Here is a 20,174-nt window from a genome sequence, read left to right as displayed (position 1 = left end):
TTCAAAGTTGTTCGGTGTACTGCTCCTTAGTCCAGTGCTCCAGTGTGTTTTCAAAGGTGTTCAGTGCACTGCTCCTTATTCCAGTGTGTTTTCAAAGGTGTTTGGCGTACTGCTTCTTATTCCAGTGCTCCAGTGTGTTTTCAAAGGTGTTTGGCGTACTGCTCCTTATTCCAGTGCTCCAGTGTGTTTTCAAAGGTGTTTGGCGTACTGCTTCTTATTCCAGTGCTCCAGTGTGTTTTCAAAGGTGTTTGGCGTACTGCTCCTTATTCCAGTGCTCCAGTGTGTTTTCAAAGGTGTTCGGCGTACTGCTCTTTATTCCAGTGCTCCAGTGTGTTTTCAAAGGTGTTTGGCGTACTGCTCCTTATTCCAGTGCTCCAGTGTGTTTTCAAAGGTGTTTGGCATACTGCTCTTTATTCCAGTGCTCCAGTGTGTTTTCAAGGATGTTTGGTGTACTGCTCCTTATTCTAGTGCTCCAGTGTGTTTTCCAAAGTGTTTGGCGTACTGCTCTTTATTCCAGTGCTCCAGTGTGTTTTCAAGGATATTTGGTGTACTGCTTCTTATTCCAGTGCTCCAGTGTATTTTCAAGGATGTTTGGTGTACTGCTCCTTATTGCAGTGCTCCAGTGTGTTTTCCAAGGTGTTTGGCGTACTGTTCTTTATTCCAGTGCTCCAGTGTGTTTTCAAGGATGTTTGGTGTACTGCTCCTTATTCCAGTGCTCCAGTGTGTTTTCAAAGGTGTTCGGTGCACTGCTTCTTATTCCAGTGCTCCAGTGTGTTTTCAAAGTTGTTTGGCATACTGCTCCTTATTCCAGTGCTCCAGTGTGTTCTCAAATGTGTTCAGTGTGTGACTCCTTATTCCAGTGCTTCAGTGTGTTTTCAAAGATGTTCGGTGTACTGCTCCTTACTCCAGTGCTCCAGTGTGTTTTCAAAGGTGTTCAGTGCACTGCTCCTTATTCCAGTGTGTTTTCAAAGGTGTTTGGCGTACTGCTTCTTATTACAGTGCTCCAGTGTGTTTTCAAAGGTGTTTGGCGTACTGCTCCTTATTCCAGTGCTCCAGTGTGTTTTCAAAGGTGTTTGGCGTACTGCTCTTTTTTCCAGTGCTCCAGTGTGTTTTCAAAAGTGTTCGGTGTACTGCTCCTTATTCCAGTGCTCCAGTGTGTTTTCAAAGGTGTTCGGCGTACTGCTCTTTATTCCAGTGCTCCAGTGTGTTTTCAAAGGTGTTCGGCGTACTGCTCTTTATTCCAGTGCTTCAGTGTGTTTTCAAAGGTGTTTGGTGTACTGCTCATTATTCCAGTGCTCCAGTGTGTTTTCAAAGGTGTTTGGTGTACTGCTCTTTATTCCAGTGCTCCAGTGTGTTTTCAAAGGTGTTTGGCGTACTGCTCTTTATTCCAGTGCTCCAGTGTGTTTTCAAAGGTGTTTGGCGTACTGCTCTTTATTCCAGTGATCCAGTGTGTTTTCAAGGATGTTTGGTGTACTGCTTCTTATTCCAGTGCTCCAGTGTGTTTTCAAAGGTGTTCCGTGCACTGCTTCTCATTCCAGTGCTTCAGTGTGTTTTCAAAGGTGTTTGGCGTACTGCTCCTTATTCCAGTGCTCCAGTGTGTTCTCAAATGTGTTCAGTGTGTGACTCCTTATTCCAGTGCTTCAGTGTGTTTTCGAAGATGTTCGGTGTACTGCTCCTTACTCCAGTGCTCCAGTGTGTTTTCAAAGGTGTTCAGTGCACTGCTCCTTATTCCAGTGTGTTTTCAAAGGTGTTTGGCGTACTGCTCCTTATTCCAGTGCTCCAGCGTGTTTTCAAAGGTGTTTGGCGTACTGCTCCTTATTCCAGTGCTCCAGTGTGTTTTCAAAGGTGTTTGGCGTACTGCTCTTTATTCCAGTGCTCCAGTGTGTTTTCAAAAGTGTTCGGTGTACTGCTCCTTATTCCAGTGCTCCAGTGTGTTTTCAAAGGTGTTTGGCGTACTGCTCCTTATTCCAGTGCTCCAGTGTGTTTTCAAAGGTGTTTGGCGTACTGCTCTTTTTTCCAGTGCTCCAGTGTGTTTTCAAAAGTGTTCGGTGTACTGCTCCTTATTCCAGTGCTCCAGTGTGTTTTCAAAGGTGTTCGGCGTACTGCTCTTTATTCCAGTGCTCCAGTGTGTTTTCAAAGGTGTTCGGCGTACTGCTCTTTATTCCAGTGCTTCAGTGTGTTTTCAAAGGTGTTTGGTGTACTGCTCATTATTCCAGTGCTCCAGTGTGTTTTCAAAGGTGTTTGGTGTACTGCTCTTTATTCCAGTGCTCCAGTGTGTTTTCAAAGGTGTTTGGCGTACTGCTCTTTATTCCAGTGCTCCAGTGTGTTTTCAAAGGTGTTTGGCGTACTGCTCTTTATTCCAGTGATCCAGTGTGTTTTCAAGGATGTTTGGTGTACTGCTTCTTATTCCAGTGCTCCAGTGTGTTTTCAAAGGTGTTCCGTGCACTGCTTCTTATTCCAGTGCTTCAGTGTGTTTTCAAAGGTGTTTGGCGTACTGCTCCTTATTCCAGTGCTCCAGTGTGTTCTCAAATGTGTTCAGTGTGTGACTCCTTATTCCAGTGCTTCAGTGTGTTTTCGAAGATGTTCGGTGTACTGCTCCTTACTCCAGTGCTCCAGTGTGTTTTCAAAGGTGTTCAGTGCACTGCTCCTTATTCCAGTGTGTTTTCAAAGGTGTTTGGCGTACTGCTCCTTATTCCAGTGCTCCAGCGTGTTTTCAAAGGTGTTTGGCGTACTGCTCCTTATTCCAGTGCTCCAGTGTGTTTTCAAAGGTGTTTGGCGTACTGCTCTTTATTCCAGTGCTCCAGTGTGTTTTCAAAAGTGTTCGGTGTACTGCTCCTTATTCCAGTGCTCCAGTGTGTTTTCAAAGGTGTTTGGCGTACTGCTCCTTATTCCAGTGCTCCAGTGTGTTTTCAAAGGTGTTTGGCGTACTGCTCTTTATTCCAGTGCTCCAGTGTGTTTTTAAAAGTGTTCGGTGTACTGCTCCTTATTCCAGTGCTCCAGTGTGTTTTCAAAAGTGTTCGGTGTACTGCTCTTTATTCCAGTACTCCAGTGTGTTTTCAAAAGTGTTTGGCGTACTGCTCTGTATTCCAGTGCTCCAGTGTGTTTTCAAAGGTGTTTGGCGTACTGCTCCTTATTCCAGTGCTCCAGTGTGTTTTCAAAGGTGTTTGGTGTACTGCTCTTTATTCCAGTGCTCCAGTGTGTTTCCAAAGGTGTTTGTCGTACTGCTCCTTATTCTAGTGCCTGAGGGTGTTTTCCATGGCCCCCCGCTGTACCCCACCCAGGTTCATCAGAGATGTGATGTAACTGCTGAATTCCTTTCACCAATAGCAGCGAAAAGGTTCAGTAAGAACATTGTTTAATTCTGTTTCTAATAGAATTTTAGCTTGACAAAAAAATTTGGAGGTGAGGCTGGCAAAAGGAGGATCTTGCAGAAAATGCATGCTTTAGCGAAAACAGAAAGAGGAAGAAACCGTGGTCAAAAGGTGGAGAGCAGCGAGCAAATGGAGGAGAGAGCAGAGAGAGAGGCCACTGCAGCAGACAGTGAGCAGAGAGCGATGGCTGTGATTCCCACAGAGCTGCAGACATGAAGGCCGCTCCAAGCACTATGGCGCACTTGGCGGGAATAATCTATCTAATGAAATTACCCAAATAGCTTATTTCAGTTATCACCAATAGTTCTCAAGTTATTTTCAAACGTCTTAATGTTGCCCTTGTTATTTCTGGATTAAGTTTTTTGTCAAGGATATTTTTACTGTGTTCCCCAGAGGCAAGTGTGGAATCGTGATTATGGCGGCTGCCCACAGATGTGAGCCACATGTGGCGACTATCTGCTGAGCATCACTAACCCTGTGCCCAACCATTTAACCACTGGGTTCTTAGTTTTGATTCCCATCAGACTCCCTCCACAGTACAACTTTCTCTAAAGACTCCGCTGACCATGCTCTGGCGGCTTACCCGGTACGTCACCAACGTCTCCGCGCGCCTCCTGGGACTGCGGTTTAAGCTCAGGCACAGATCTTACCACTTGTCGGGGTTTGGCTCAGCTCCAGCTGGAAAGAGATCTGTTTCACAAAGCCACTTCACCCAATTCATTCCTGCAGCCCTTTAGTGCCCGGCGGAAAACTAAAATTAAATAATCTTTTAAGTCAATCAGTGTAGTTGTGCAGTGCTTAACATTTTTAAGATGGCTCATTATGGTCAATTAACTGTATGGTCTGAAACTGCCCCCAGGGCATAAAGTATACTTTGGCAGTTCCACGTTTTGTAACATTGTACATTACAGCACTGGAGTGGCGTAGTACAGCGACGTAACATATGGTATTGGTAAATGACAATGCAGAATAGTATGAACAAGTAATGGAAACATTATATTGCAAGAAGAGCTCCTAAGCTTATACCCCACAAACTTCAATTTTTTTTGATAAACAAGTTTTTATTGTTTTTCGTGAAACAACAGAAAAAACATTGAGCCTGACGAACCACCAAGTTACAAGCACGTGACATAAAAGCATACCATCCGCCCGCCCCCACTCAAAGCTCCACCCGCCACCCCCCCCGACCACAGAATCAGAGCACATTGCCCAGCCATTTCCCCCAGACCCTACGATATTTTTTAAGACAGCCCCTCGCCTGATAAAGGGTTCGCTCCTGTGCCGCACACCAGTCCACTCCCGTGCTCCATTTGGCCAAGCTAGGCGGTTGTGGGTGCTTCCAAGCCGCTGCTATATCCCTTTTCGCCACCATGAATGCAGTCATGAGGAATAGCTTCTCTGCGCGCGTGCCGTCCAGGCCCTCAGTGATGCCCAGAAGGGTGTGCCGAGGGTTATGTGGCACCACCCATCCCAAAACCTCCGTAAGATCTGCCTCTATGCCCCCCCAGTAACCCCCCAAGTCCGGACAAGACCACACCATGTGAATGAAATCAGCCGGGTCAAAACCGCAGCGGGGGCAAGCTGCCACAGCGGAGAGGCCCGCCCGGTGTAGACGAGCCGGTGTGAGGTAGGCTGTATGCAGGTAATAAATTTGGATAAGCCTCAATTTGGCGGAGGCAGTCACCAGCCTGGGGGCCATAAGGACGTCCCGCCAGTCAACCTCGTCCAGGGGACCCACCCATTCCTCCCATCGTGCCTTCAAGCCCTCCCGGACCATGGGGGTATTGTTAATAAGGGAACGATGTATACGGGAGATGCCCCCCCGCCCCAGGTTACCCAGCAGGACCTGAGCCTCCGGGGGGCTGTGATCCGGCAGCCTAATGTCCAGAGGGGTGTAGAGGCGTATGGCATGACGCAGTTGAAGGTACCTGTAAAATTGAGAGGAGTGAAGGGAGAAGCGCGCCTGCAGTTCCGAGTATGAGCACATGCGTCCCCCCCGCCAGACGTCCCCCAGCTGGGAGACGCCGAGCAGGTCCCAGGACCTGAAACCCTCCAGGCCCGCAACGTCCCGCATCCACGTCCCATGCCAAAGGGGAGTGGCACGAGTCAGTCTCCCGGTCCACCGGGTGTGGCGAAGCGCCGCCCGCCAAGCCAGGAAGATCGCCTTAGAGATGTCTGGGCAGGAGGCAGGGACGGGGGCACCGTACAGGCGGTCCTGAATACAGGAGAAACCCAGGTCCCCTAATTCCACCCTATAGGCCGGATCGGACCATCCCCCCCCCAAACCAGTCATGGATGACCAGAAGACGGGTGGCCAAGTAATAGAGGTAGAGATTGGTCATGCCCAGCCCCCCATCAAAGGTGGGCAGGCGACAGGTCGACAGGGCCAGCCGCGGTCTCCCACCACCCCAAAGAAACCTGGTCGCCAACCCATCCAGCTCGCGAAACCAAGGCCGTGGGAAGGACACAGGAGTGTTTTGCAGTACATAAAGAAACCGGGGGAGAATCATCATTTTGTATAGTGCTACCCTCCCCAGCGGATTGAGCGGGAGCGATTGCCATCGCGCCAGATCGACCTTGGCCTTCTTGACCAGGGGGGTCACGTTAAGAGCCCAGCTCAGTTCCGGGAGAAGGGAGACCCAAATGCCCAGATATTTGAAGGACAACCGACGGAGGGGAATCGCGTCCTGCCAATCAAAACACTCCCGGGAGGGGTGTAGGGGCACAAGAACCGACTTCCGCGGGTTTAAGTAGAGGCCGGACGTGCGGCCAAAGCGGCCTAGGAGATGGAGCGCACGGGGGCCTGAACACGCCGGGTCACTAAGGTACAGTAGAACGTCGTCCGCATAGAGGGCTATCCTGTCCGATGGTAGACCCGGCCATTCCCAGCCCCGAAGGAGAGGATCCGCTCGGATCAAGACAGCAAGGGGTTCCATTGCGAGAGCAAAGAGGAGAGGCGACAGCGGGCACCCCTGCCGTGTTCCCCGTCCGATCCGGAATGGTCTTGACAGTGCCCCATTGACCAACACTCTGGCGCGGGGGCACGCGTAAAGGACTCGCACCATGCCAACAAATTTGGGGCCGAAACCCATGTGGGTCAGGACCTCAAAGAGGTAGGCCCACCCGACCGAGTCAAAGGCCTTCTCAAAATCAGCGAGCAGGAGAGTGAGATATGGAGATAGGTGGTGGCGGTGAGCCAAGACAAACTTCAATTTTAAGTTTTCCTTATATCTTATGATATTTATTGTACTTTTTGTTGTTGTTGTTGTAATAAGGGCACCTCAAGGTTATGGAATCAGTCTTGTGATGTCAAAGTCTGCATTTCGGAAACAGGAATTCTCAAGACCTCTTCTCCAATGCCAATAGTTGGTTTCCACTCGCAACTACTGGGCAGGAGATTCTGATAGCTGCAAGGACTGAAGACAGGGACATCTCCCACCAAAGTCTTTGTGCTTTATTAGGAGTATCTCTAGTTCGTTGGCGGAGGAGGAGGCACAAAGTTGTCTGCTGGGCAACTAAGGCCACAATCTGATATTTGAGAACGGTGTGCAGGGGATAATAATAATAATAATCCACATTTGTAAAGCGCAAACAATCACCCGTAAGAGTCTCTAGGCGCTGGGGGCCTTCGGGAAGATTAAGCAAGCTATTGCCCACAGTCACATGGTGCTGGGCTAATCTGCCGCCGGTGCTGGGGATCGAACCGTGATCCCCAGATTCAGGACTCTGGAGGCAGCTTTTCATTTGACAGCTAACCAGCCTAGGACCTTCATCTTAGCATTGCATTGCACTCTAATGTAGAGTATTGGTGTCTATATCATCCTATCCTTCCCCTTGTGAAGCCTGGAGAGCATGAGGTGATGCGGTCATAGGAAGGACTTTGGTGATGAAGCAGCCAGCATTTTGTATTCATGGATTATGGAGTTTCTGGAAGCACACAGCTGACAGAGTCAAAGAAATGCTACCCATCAATCTAGATGAGAAATGACTTCTACCATGATCCGAACACTCTATTGGGTAGTAGGAAGTGCACAGAGGATTGCACAAAGCAGATGCTGGTGATAACTGCTGGTCTTTCCTGCTCTTTTCACTGGTGGCTCAAATGGCAGGGTCTTATCAAGTGAACTTGGTGACCTCCTCTTTGGAGAAGTTACCACGCTAGATGATCACTAAGCACACAAGGAATGGTCAGACAGGGCCCACCAATAGCATCTTGGTCTTGGCCGTGTTTCGGCATTGCCAATTAGTGTGCAGCAGGATCTGAATGCTAATCATGCAAACCTCCATGTATTTCATTTACAGCTTTGCCATCTTTCCCCGGTGTAGAACTATAAAAATAACCTGGCTGACAGTTCACCCTTAATCAATCAATCAATCAGGATTTATAAAGCATGGCTAATCACCCGATAGGATATCCAGGCGCTTGCAGGCCCTAGAGGCTTATTCGAACAGCCATGTTTTGAGGGCCATTCAGAAATCCGAAAGTGAGGTGATGGTCCAGAGGTGCATGGGGGGGCTGTTCCAGGTCTTTGCTGCGATGAGATTGAAGAAGTGTCCTCCACTTCTGCTTCGTTAGATGCGGGGAGTGTGGGCAAGTGAAAGGGAGGTGGAGCCTAGTCATCTCGACGGTTGGTGGAAGCACAGGCGGTGGTTAATGTAGGCTGGTCCTTGGTTGTGTAGAACCTCATAGAGTTGTAAACATATCAGTTATCCCAGATAGAGACAGAAGTTATATAGGGAGAGAAACAAAAGGCAAGTGATATGCATGGGAAGAGGGGGGCAGTGTGCATATGGACCTTAATTGCTTATGGCAAACGTTCTACACTTGTTTACCTTACCTACACAATCACCGTTGTGAAATGAATAGACACCAAGGCCTTGACCAGGAGGATGCATACAGAGACCCAAGTGATGGGTAGTCTTTCTTCTGACACTCTGCTGTCATGACACTAGTCCCACTGTGAGGCTGGGTTGGCCCATCTTTTTCTTGCTCCAGCTCATCTGCACAGCTAAGTCTCTGTAGTCTTTCTTTTCTGTCTCATACTCTGAGAGTCCACCAACGTCCCTTCAAGCAATGTGTCCCTGAAGGATGGATGACACATGCTTTTTGTGGAGTTGTAGTATATGCTCAAAGGGCTCTAGCTGGCACCCCAGATACTGTCTTCGTCTCCTCCACAGTTCTTGGATGTCCAGCCCTACCAAGGTGTTTTGCAGCCTGCAGGAAGTAGATCCTGGTGAAGGATAGGCAGAGGAAAGGCATGTCAAGATTGATCACAGTGATACAATCTTATCCTCATTGACATGCAAGGTGTGCTAGACTAGGGATTGCCTTTGTGACTGAAAAATAGGGGTTTGGAAACGACTGCCCATGGAGAATGCAGATATTTGAGGGTTGATCTAGAACAGGGGTACTCATAGTACGGCCGTGGGCCGCCAGCGGCCCGGCAAGCCTTTCTTTGCGGCCCACGGACCTTGCAGACATCGTACCGGTGTTTTTTGTTTTTTTTTTAACAGTGTCAGCAAACACAGACTCTGCTCTGTGGGGGCCCGGGGATTCAAGCGATAGTCCGAGTGGAGCTGCTGGGGCGCTAAGAGGTGAAATACAACAAAGCCTCGTTATCATGCAAATGGTCTCTTAAAGACCTGTGAAGTACTCGGGTGGGGCTGTGTGTGCGCCCTGGAAGGGAAGCTGCCTCAGCTGCCACACAAGCGAAGGGGGGGGGAGAGGTGACAAAGAATGACAAGAGAACAGCAGGGTGTGAGAGTCGGGTAAGGGGACAGAGGGTGACAGAGGGCAGTAGGGAGAGACAGAAACAGACAGAGACAGAAACAGACAGAGACAGATAGAGACAGAGAGTAACAGAGACAGGAACAGACAGAGACAGATAGGCAGAGACAGGGACAGACAGAGAGAGGCAGAGACAGACAGAGAGGCAAAGAGACAGACGGAGAGGGAGACGGAGAGGGAGACGGAGAGGGAGGGAGACGGAGAGGGAGGGAGACGGAGAGAGAGAGGGAGACGGGGAGAGAGAGGGAGACGGGGAGAGAGAGGGAGACAGGGAGAGAGAGGGAGACGGGGAGAGGGAGGGAGACGGGGAGAGGGAGGGAGACAGGGAGAGGGAGGGAGACAGAGAGGGAGGGAGATGGGGAGAGGGAGGGAGACGGAGAGGGAGGTAGATGGAGAGGGAGGGAGACAGAGAGGGAGGGAGATTGAGAGAGAGGGAGACTGAGAGGGAGGGAGACTGAGAGGGAGGGAGACTAAGAGGGAGGGAAACTGAGGGAGGGAGACGGGGAGAGGGAGGGAGACGGAGAGGGAGGGGAAGATGGGAAGAGAGGGAGAGGGGGAGGGAAGGAGGGAGACGGAGAGGGAGGGAGACGGAGAGGGAGAGAGATAGAGGGGGGAGAGAGAGAGGGAGGGAGAGAGAGAGGGAGGGAGACAGGGAGGGAGGGAGAAAGAGGGGGGAGACAGAGAGGGGGAGACAGAGACGGGGGAGACAGAGGGAGACGGAGAGGGAGGGCGAGGGAGAGAGAGAGGGGGAGAGAGAGGGAGGGAGAGAGGGAGGGAGACAGGGAGGGAGGGAGACAGAGGGGGGAGGGACACAGAGGGGGGAGGGAGACAGAGGGGGGAGGGAGACAGAGGGGGAGACAGAGGGGGAGACAGAGAGGGGGAGACAGAGGGAGACGGAGAGGGAGGGAGAGAGACAGAGAGGGAGGGAGAGAGACAGAGAGGGAGGGAGAGAGACAGAGAGAGGGAGGGAGATGGAGGAGGGAGGGAGACGGAGAAGGGAGGGAGACGGAGGGAGAGGGAGGGAGACGGAGGACGGAGGGAGACGGAGGACGGAGGGAGACGGAGGACGGAGGGAGACGGAGAGAGACGGAGAGGGAAGGAGAGGGAGAGAGGGAGGGAGAGGGAGAGAGGGGGAGGGAGACAGAGAGGGAGGGAGACAGAGAGAGAGGGAGACAGAGAGGGGGAGATGGAGAGAGACGGAGAGGGAGAGAGACGGTTAGAAGGAGAGAGGGAGGGAGACGGAGGAGGCAGGGAGATGGAGGAGGGAGGGAGATGGAGGAGGGAGGGTGACGGAGGGAGAGGGAGGGAGACGGAGGGAGAGGGAGAGGGAGGGAGACGGAGGAGGGTGGGAGACGGAGGAGGTAGGGAGGGAGATAGAGAGAGGGAGAGAGAGAGATATGTGTATGCCGGGTCCGGTGGCTCAGTGGACGAAGGCGTCCGCTGCAGGGACCTGTGTTCCACCTCATGGTCACAGTTTTTAGGATGCGCTGGTCTGGCGAGACTTATTGAGAGGGCTTCAAAAAGTGCTACCAGGCCAGCCTAGAGCTACAGTGCATGTGCGCGGGAGCGCGCGCTGCGCCGCGCTTTACCGCTCTTTACCGCGATCACTTTCACTTTCGCGGCTGCACGGCCGCTTGGCATAGCCAATAGGTCTCGCTTTTGGGACCTTATAAGTATTTAGTTATGCAACTGTTGCTTGGCTAAACACTTATAAGGTCCCAAAGGCGAGACCTATTGGCTATGCCAATGCTTGTTTTTTGGCTCTAGCCCCGCCCCCTCCCCTAATGACCCCGCCCCCAAGGTGCGGCCCTCGGCCACAAACCACACTGTAAATTTGGCCCCCAAGAGAAAGTTTGTGAGTACCCCTGATCTAGAATATGCCACCTTACCCCACATGTTATTTTACTGCATGCCATTACAATGTGGTCATTACAACGACCGCGTTGTAACAACGCATGCCATTACAATGCAAGTCGGAACAGCGACTTGCTCTGGGGGGGGCTGGCTGTTGGAATAGTATAATTTACTATTCCAACTCCAGTCTGGGCAACAGTAGGGAAGGTCTTGGATTTAAAATCCAACACCTTGTGGCCCCTAGAGCAAGTCGTTGTTCCGACTTGCAGAGTAATGGCATGCAGTGTTCCGTTTTCGTGGTAAACGATGTTTACCGTTGATCTAAGCACTTAAGTGGCCATAATAATGGAAGGTACATAACCCAACCCTAAGTGAAAAGGCTTCTGTTGAGGAATCATTTAAAAACGTTGCTTTTAGGGTCTATATTCGACTCTTCTAATTCAAAAAAGAGGAACTCAAAGAGCAGCCGGTGGTTATCCTGCTGTACTTCAAGTACACATCCCGCTTTGCCATTCATGTAATTTATTTTCCTAAAGTGATTGTGTTGTAAGGCTGTAGACAGATGTCATAAAGTACATGCATACACTAAGGATATGTCTTAAATGCCAGAACGGCCAACTTTGAAGCTAGGGAACCAGGTTCTAGTCTGGTGGGAGGCTCAAGGTTCCTGCGATTAGGGCTAATCACTTAATCTCCCCGTGCCTAAAAATAAAATAAAAATGAATGTGTTCATCTGTTATGCAACTGGTGCTCATGTAAAGCGCTCTGATGACTTCGGGTCGAGTTTGCGCTGTATAAAACTGCAAAATAAATAAATAAAGGTTCCAGATTTATTAGTATGAAAGCTACCGGGATGACTGTGCAAGTGGAACCAACATCATGTATGCTACCCTCTTGATAACAACGGTTGTACCTTGCAGTAAAGGATCTGAGCATCTGGCAAGGAAGGCAGGAAGGCAGGACAGACGGACGGAGGGAAGGGCAGATGGATGGATGGATGGATGGATGGATGGATGGATGGATGGATGGACGGACGGACGGACGGACGGACGGATGGACGGACGGATGGATGGATGGATGGATGGATGGATGGATGGATGGATGGATGGATGGATGGATGGATGGATGGATGGACGGATGGACAGACAGACGGACAGACGGACAGACGGACAGATGCATGGACCATCACAGTAAGGTTTTCAGTGTTTAGTACATTATCTATGGATTGTATCCTCTATGAAGTCAAGCCTGATGTGAATGCTGACTGGTTAGATTGTGGAGAAGAGGTACACTTCAATTTGTTGCTCTTATGTTTGTACCCAAAGAACCCCCAATGCATTCCAGATGTGGAACCAGTTAATGATGAAAGGGCTGGAAACAGTTGATGTTTGGGTGCATGTGTGCCTATGATCAGACATGTGCATCATTAAATGCTCTCAACAATGCATCCTCTTTGTTTCACATGGCAGCAAGGAACATTTGTGTGCTAAAGCTGCATGATCTTAGCTCAGGAGCCATATGCTTGTGATGGGAAAGCAGCTAAGACTAAGAAGCTAATTTTCAGGCGTGCGCAGTGTACAACGGCCAGGCACAGGATCTGGAAAACTACAGTGTGCTGGTGTTTTTGAGGATTACAATGGAATTTGGAGCTATTAATTCTATAGCATATAAGGAGTGGGTCAAGCGGTCAATTAGTATGGTAAAGTCAGTTGATTTATTCAAAAGTAAGTAGTGAAAGACTACAGTAAGGCATAACCATAATCTGCACCTGCAGGCTTACTACCTTCTATGAGTGTAGATTTATATATTTTGGAGTTCTCAAAACGTTTCTAGGAAACCACCTTGGAAAGCTGCAAGTGAGGAAGGTTTCCAAGTGTAACCATTAAAAGTTTTGAGCATTCAAAAATATAGTAAATCTGTTCTTGTAAAAGGAAGTACACCCTAGGGTGCAGATTTACAACTATCTATTTATGAGAATCAGGACCTTAGACTGTTCACTGGGAAGACTCTTTGAAAAGCGAAGAGACCATCTGTCGCTGTGCTGAGTTCACTAGCACCGACCTACTGTTTAGGGACATTTATGATGAGAACATTCAAGATCAACTCATCAGGAGATAACTCTAAACACAGGAGATGTAACTGCTAGTAGCTTAGATATTATGAAGTTGCCAACCTAGTTTTTGTCATGATTTGAATTTTTGAATCTGTGAAGCCTTTAAGAAGCCCATCTAGGATAAGAGGAAAGAGTGTGAAAACAATGAATATAATTTGTGCTGCTTGTGCAAGAATATTATAATAGACTTGATGAGCTTCCCTAGAGGAACCAGAGCCTTCTGCTAGCATTAATGGGAGTTTATTCCTGGTCACTGTGTACCATATACTTTAATAACCAAAAAAGAATTTGGGTAATTAACAAAAAGCAGTTATAGGACTCTCACATTCATTCTGATGCCATTACATGGTATCACCACTGAGAGCGGGCTAAACTTGTTTTGAAATTACCTTCAAGAGCCACAAGATACAAGACAAAGTGTACATGCTTTTAAAAATGTGTTTTATTTGGTTTTCCAGATATAACAATACAACAATTATCTAGAGGTATACACTGTGTTCATTTTGGTCTGTCTGTTCAGCGCATTGCAAAAGAAACAGATCCAATCGCATCACAACAAAAGCGTATCATAGAGCGATATCACATTTGAATATACGCAGCAATCTGACAGTTTCCCTTGCAGTTATGTTTACCAATAATGACATTTTTGCATAATGATATGGACAGGCAATGCTAGGTATCATTACCAATCTCTATAAACAACCGCAATGGACCGCACTCCGCTAGCTCCTCCTCCGGGTCGCCCCAAGGGAAGCTGGTACATGAAGTTCTTGAGTGGTTCACCCCAGTGGGTGCAAGTAAGTACTTGTTGAACTGATGATCTCTGATGGAGTTCTTGAGTGGTTCACCCCAGTGGGTGCAAGTAAGTACTTGTTGAACTGATGATCTCTAGACCCGATACATGTCCCGGGTTTTAAAATATCGCCCGAGACATGGCTCGGGTTTCGGGATAACTTCCCTCCTCAGTAGAGAAAATAGTTAGGGGTGGAAGAGAGGGCCGCCAAGCAACCGTCAAGGGCCTCAGTGCCCGCACAGGCACGCAGGTGCGTCGTCCAGGAGCTCGTCAGCTCAAAGCTCGAGGGAGCCATTTTTATAAACAACCGCAATGGACCGCACTCCGCTAGCTCCTCCTCCGGGTCGCCCCAAGGGAAGCTGGTACATGAAGTTCTTGAGTGGTTCACCCCAGTGGGTGCAAGTAAGTACTTGTTGAACTGATGATCTCTGATGGAGTTCTTGAGTGGTTCACCCCAGTGGGTGCAAGTAAGTACTTGTTGAACTGATGATCTCTAGACCCGATACATGTCCCGGGTTTTAAAATATCGCCCGAGACATGGCTCGGGTTTCGGGATAACTTCCCTCCTCAGTAGAGAAAATAGTTAGGGGTGGAAGAGAGGGCCGCCAAGCAACCGTCAAGGGCCTCAGTGCCCGCACAGGCACGCAGGTGCGTCGTCCAGGAGCTCGTCAGCTCAAAGCTCGAGGGAGCCATTTTTATAAACAACCGCAATGGACCGCACTCCGCTAGCTCCTCCTCCGGGTCGCCCCAAGGGAAGCTGGTACATGAAGTTCTTGAGTGGTTCACCCCAGTGGGTGCAAGTAAGTACTTGTTGAACTGATGATCTCTGATGGAGTTCTTGAGTGGTTCACCCCAGTGGGTGCAAGTAAGTACTTGTTGAACTGATGATCTCTAGACCCGATACATGTCCCGGGTTTAAAAAAATTACCAATCTCTGTTTTCGTTGTAAGATAAGATCTAAAGGGCTCCCAGATGTCACTCGGTGGGATTGGGGGACCTGCAGACAAAGTGTACATACTTGAGAAGCAGAGCTGATTACTGGTTTGGAAAAAATAGCTGGAGTTGGCATCAAAGTGGACCCTAATCATACCATATAATACCAATCATCCCTCTTCACATGGTCATGAAAAGGCTTTGTGACGGGAGGTGTTTAAAGGAGAATTTGGCATGTTGAAAAGTTTTATCTCCACAGAATCAAGATGAAGCAAGGAGTCCAACCAAAAGTGTACAAAGTTCACTAAGTGCCAGTTACTGTGAAAATTGACATTGAAGCTCAACTGAATTGGGTATGTGCTGAAAGAATAAAAGAATCAACAGAGTCATCTGATTAAGTGCCTCTGGTGGTACTGGCCACAAAGACGAATGATGGATGCCACATGCAAGTTGATCTCCACAACTTTAATCAGTGCATGTGGGAAGACTATAGTGTCCCTCCCATTATCAAGTATATGCCATTTGTCCTTGGGAAAGCTGATATGATCATCACATTGAGCCCGAATTTTGTATACCGCCAAGTCACCTTCATGACAACTTCAAACATCTTACATCCTTTGTGATACTTGCAGCAGATGTAGGATCACATTGGCATTTGCAGTCTATAAGTTGGTCATGCACAGCGGTCTGAATGGGTTAACATTTGACGAACTTCTAGGGTGGTAATTTCATTTACGGGGTAAATGAAAATGATTCAGATAATACCTTGTAAATGTTTTTGTGCACATTACAGGATTTTTGTTGGTCAGTCAGAAGAAAAGTGAAGTTTATTGTGAGTAGTATTAGGTCATTCGATATGGAGTGAAAGCTTTACATCTAAGCATTCACAGGTTGTATTTGAATGTCATAAAGAACAGCTTCAGAGGTTCCAATGGTTATCAGAATTTTACTCCAAATTGAATTCTGCTTCCCAATAAAACCTTACCAATGAGATACCCAAAGAAGAAAGGGGAGACGTTTGTGTGGCAAAGAGACTTTTTTTTTTATTGAGAGTTCATAGTTATTACAAACATACAATACTATCATATATAAATACATGTTCCAGAATATTGGAGAAAAAAGAAATCGGCTTAAGTTAAAGTGCAAAGTGCTAAATACTATCAAATATAGATACATGTTCCAGAATATTCAACAGTAAAATCCTATCATTCATATGAGACAGAAAAAGTTCACGTTACATTAAAGTGCAGAGTATTAAATCACAAAAAGTAAGCACACATATTTTCTATCTTTCTATACCAAGTGTAGCATAGACTGAAATACGTAAGTAAAGTGCACATTTTGCTTAACCTATAAATTATGGACATAATATCAACAATTTCTATACCTATCAAATACGATCTAGATTTGTAAAAAATTATATCAATTGGTTAAAAGTGCATATTAGCTGATAAGCAAAAAATCTTCCTTCTATTAAAACTCCAGTTTCAACATATTCCCTTCTTATCTGCCCCTTAATAGTATTGGATAGCCGATAGGTCTAGAACCCAATCCTATATCTCTAATAGGCTCCAACATTTCTCGTACTTTCTTATTGCACCTGATCTTATTGCATATTTTCTTTCTAATTCTTGGATTTTACGCAATTTCGCTTGCCATGCATTGAAGGTAGGTACCTTCTCTGTTCTCCAGAGTTGTAGGATTAAGGATCTTGCTATTAATGCTGCAATAAATAAACCTTTTTCATGTATAGGGATATCAGGTGAACAACACAAAACTGCAATTGATTCATCAATTGAGATAAGGGGGTCCAATGTGGATTTAAGATATTTCTCGATTTCCTCCCACAAACTCCGGATTTTTGGACACTCCCAGATAATATGCATCCAAGTGCCCCCGCCCTCCTTTGCACTGCGGGAGCATCTGTTTTCAATTTGTGGGTATATCTTATGGAGAAAGGAGGGTGTCCTACAGATCAACCATTTCGAGTAATATTGCATGCGTTTAAAGTTCGCACCTCTAAATATAGCTGCATTAAACTTATTAATTCTATTCCAGGTTGATTTAGAAACCTGTATATCTTCCTTTTTATTCCATCTATCCCTGGCTTTTTCATATAGTGAAAGAGGTTTGTTTATATCAAAGATCTTAACCCAGGTACTGATCTTCAGTTGCATTGGGGAGTTGAAAGTTTCACTAATACTTGTTTTGAAGGCCAGATTTTCCTTATATAATTTCTCCAACATAGGTTTTAATCTAATAAATGACCATTTCAAAATTGTATAGAGTGTTGGAGTCCCCTTTCAATATCTGCCCAAGATTTACAGAAGTTACCTCTAGTAAAGCCCTGGATCTGAACATACCCATTTTCTTCCCACAGCCTTAGGATATTGGTCTCTAAAATGCATCTTTCCCCCGTATATATATTCGAAAGCCTAGTCGAATTATTAACTCTTAGAATGCAGTAATATGCTAGAAGTTGGGATTTTTGTTTAAGTGCCCATTGAAGGATCTTATAACGTACTTTCTTAGGGTACTTAGTAATTCTTGTAGGATCAGTGATATTATATTCCTTTAAGATCTTTTTCATAAAAAGATTATCTGCCTCTTGAGGGTCTAAAAAGAAAAATCTAAAACTGTAATGTTCAAATGTCACATAATAGTAGTTTCTAATATCTGCAACAGGATAACTTAAAGTGCTGAGTGCCAGTCTTGGTATCTTATTTGCCCATAAAAAAAGAGGAGAATATACTCTCTATCTCTATAAAAAAAGAAGTCTGTATTACACATGGAGCTGCGCTAAAAAGGAAATTGAATAGTGGAAGGATAGACATTTGGATTAACGCAACTCGGCCTATTATTGAGCGTGGGAGCTGGTTCCATCGTTCTAGTTGAGATTTCACCTTTTTCAACAGCGGGATATAATTTAAGGGAAAAAGGTCTTCCACTCTTTCCGTCACATATCACTTTGGGCAAGTATTGTATACCTGTCTAAATTCTGTTAATAAGGAATTAGCACTACAATTGTATAACATGGTTTCTGTTTTGGTCTTATTGATTTTATAGCTTCCTATCTCTTGAAAGTCTGAAAATATCTTCATGATTTCCTCCTGGGTGTCTGTTTTCGAATCCAAAAAAAGAACAATATCGCCGGTGTAAAGCTTTTTATTTGTCATTCCTTGAACAGGTACCGTATGAGCTTTTTTTCCCCTAATTTCAATTGCTAGTGGTTCTATAAATAGTGCAAATAAAATCGGGGAGGAGGGACAGCCTAGTCTGGTGCCTCTATTTATTTGATATGTCCCTATATTTACAGAATTGATTAATAATTGCGCTTGAGAGTTCGTATAGAGCTGTTTTAATAAAAATATAAACTCATTTGGGAAACCGAACTTTCCTAAAATCGTAAACAGACAACTCCAAGAGACTAGGTCGAATGCTTTTTCGGCGTCTAATAAACAGACCTGAGCCAAGTCCAGTGCTTCTAATAAAAAATTTGTATTGGTATGAAGCTGTCTCCCTGCTACGAAACCGCACTGATCGGTACCTATAAGCGAGCCCACCATTTTGTTTAGTCTATTGGCGAGACGTTTAGTAAAAATGTTATAGTCAGCATTTAAAAGACTTATAGGCCTGTAGGAATTTACGTTCTCACTATCTTTGTTTTTTTTAATGCTGAATACTACTGTGGTACGGAAGGATACTGGGGAATCACCCCCTTGTAATAAATAATTTGCAAGTCTTAAAAGTTCGGGGCTAAGTATTGTGGAATTTTTTTTAAAAAAATTACGCGGGAAAGCCATCCTCCCCGTTAGCTTCACAGTTAGGCAAGGAGCTGATAACTAAATCTAATTCTTCCTTCGTAAAGTCAGCTAGTAATATTTCTCTACATTTCTTATCCAAAACTGGAATTGACAATTCCTGTAAAAATTCATTAACTGTTTCTGAGGAAACCTGATGGCATGCCTAATAGATATCCTTATAGTGTTTGAGAAAAATCTCGCCTATATGTGATGTAGCCTTTACATGGGTTTTAGTTGCTTCGTTCCGAATACACTCGATTCTTTGGAGAAGTGCAAATAGACTTTTGAATAGCTTGAGTGTGATTTTGTCAATGACCCTCCACCTGAAATCTTTGACAGCAGATACAGGACAGTAAAGAACACAGATCAGATGACTAAGTACGTGGCCTGTATGCAGTGATGATCAAGTTCATACGTAATTATGAACAAGCAGTAATCACCTTTGCCACACATTCCCAATGGCAGAGATTAATACTTTTTATAGAGTAAGAGGCCCTTGTGTTTGTGTCTCCGTTATATATATATATATATATCTTATAGAGAGAAAGAGAGAGTGTGTGTGTGTGTGTGTGTGTGTGTGTGTGTGTGTGATAGCGAGAGCAGGAGAGAGACTATAGTACCCAGATTAAACTTTTTCAAACAAAGTTAAGTTCAGTAAGAGTTGTCAAACTGATTGGGCTCCAAGAGTTTTCCTTCATTTTTAGTATTTCAGGTTTTCGAAAAACAACTGGCATTTTTTATCCCAGTCTCCCCAGATGGGAGATGAGAGACAAGGATAAGCAGTTGAGCGTGTCCGCTACAAGGTACAAGGTGTGACTGTATCCACAGAGGTGTGAATGTGGATGCTGTGCTGCATTCCTAGAACGGTTGACCTTAGAAAGACACAACACAGGAGGATTTATGCTTAGCCCAGTGGAGCCACTTGCCAAGATAGGGTAAGATTATAAATCTAAGGGAGTTGACTGTGACAAGGGCTCACGTAGATCACACAATATGATATGAGTGAGATCAACAATTATGTAGAAGGGCTTCTGCACCTTAGAATCCCTGGTGGTGCTTTGAGCGAGAATTCTCTATTAATGATGGGCATGCTTGCCACCCTCATTGAATATTCAGAATGTTGCCCCTTGCAGAAAACTGCTTTGGACTTTGTGGGCCCATCTAAAACATTTAGGGCCAAATTACAATGTTGGTCGGAAAGCCTCCGACCGCTGGTTGGAGGTTTTCCGACCAACATTGTAGGTTTAAACCGCGACCGCCATATAACAATGACAGCGGTCGGTGTTTAAATCAGCCAGGAAATCCGACTCGATTCCCATGGGCTCAAGGAGCCCATCGGCCAGTCAGAAAGGCCTCATAATCCCTTAAAGACGGCGTTTCCGCCGTTGGGATTCTGAAGACACTTTACGACAGCAGTTCCATGTCGGCATTTCTGACATGAAACTGCTGTCGGAAAGTGCCTTCGGGGACCCCTAGCTGGGCGCTCTTCCCCTCTGGTCCTCCTCATGTGGCCCTGGGG

The sequence above is a fragment of the Triturus cristatus genome, chromosome 1_2 (assembly GCF_964204655.1).
Source record: "Triturus cristatus chromosome 1_2, aTriCri1.1, whole genome shotgun sequence".
Taxonomy (NCBI): domain Eukaryota; kingdom Metazoa; phylum Chordata; class Amphibia; order Caudata; family Salamandridae; genus Triturus; species Triturus cristatus.
The sequence above is the reverse complement of the archived record's forward strand: the minus strand, read 5'-3'. Positions refer to the sequence as shown.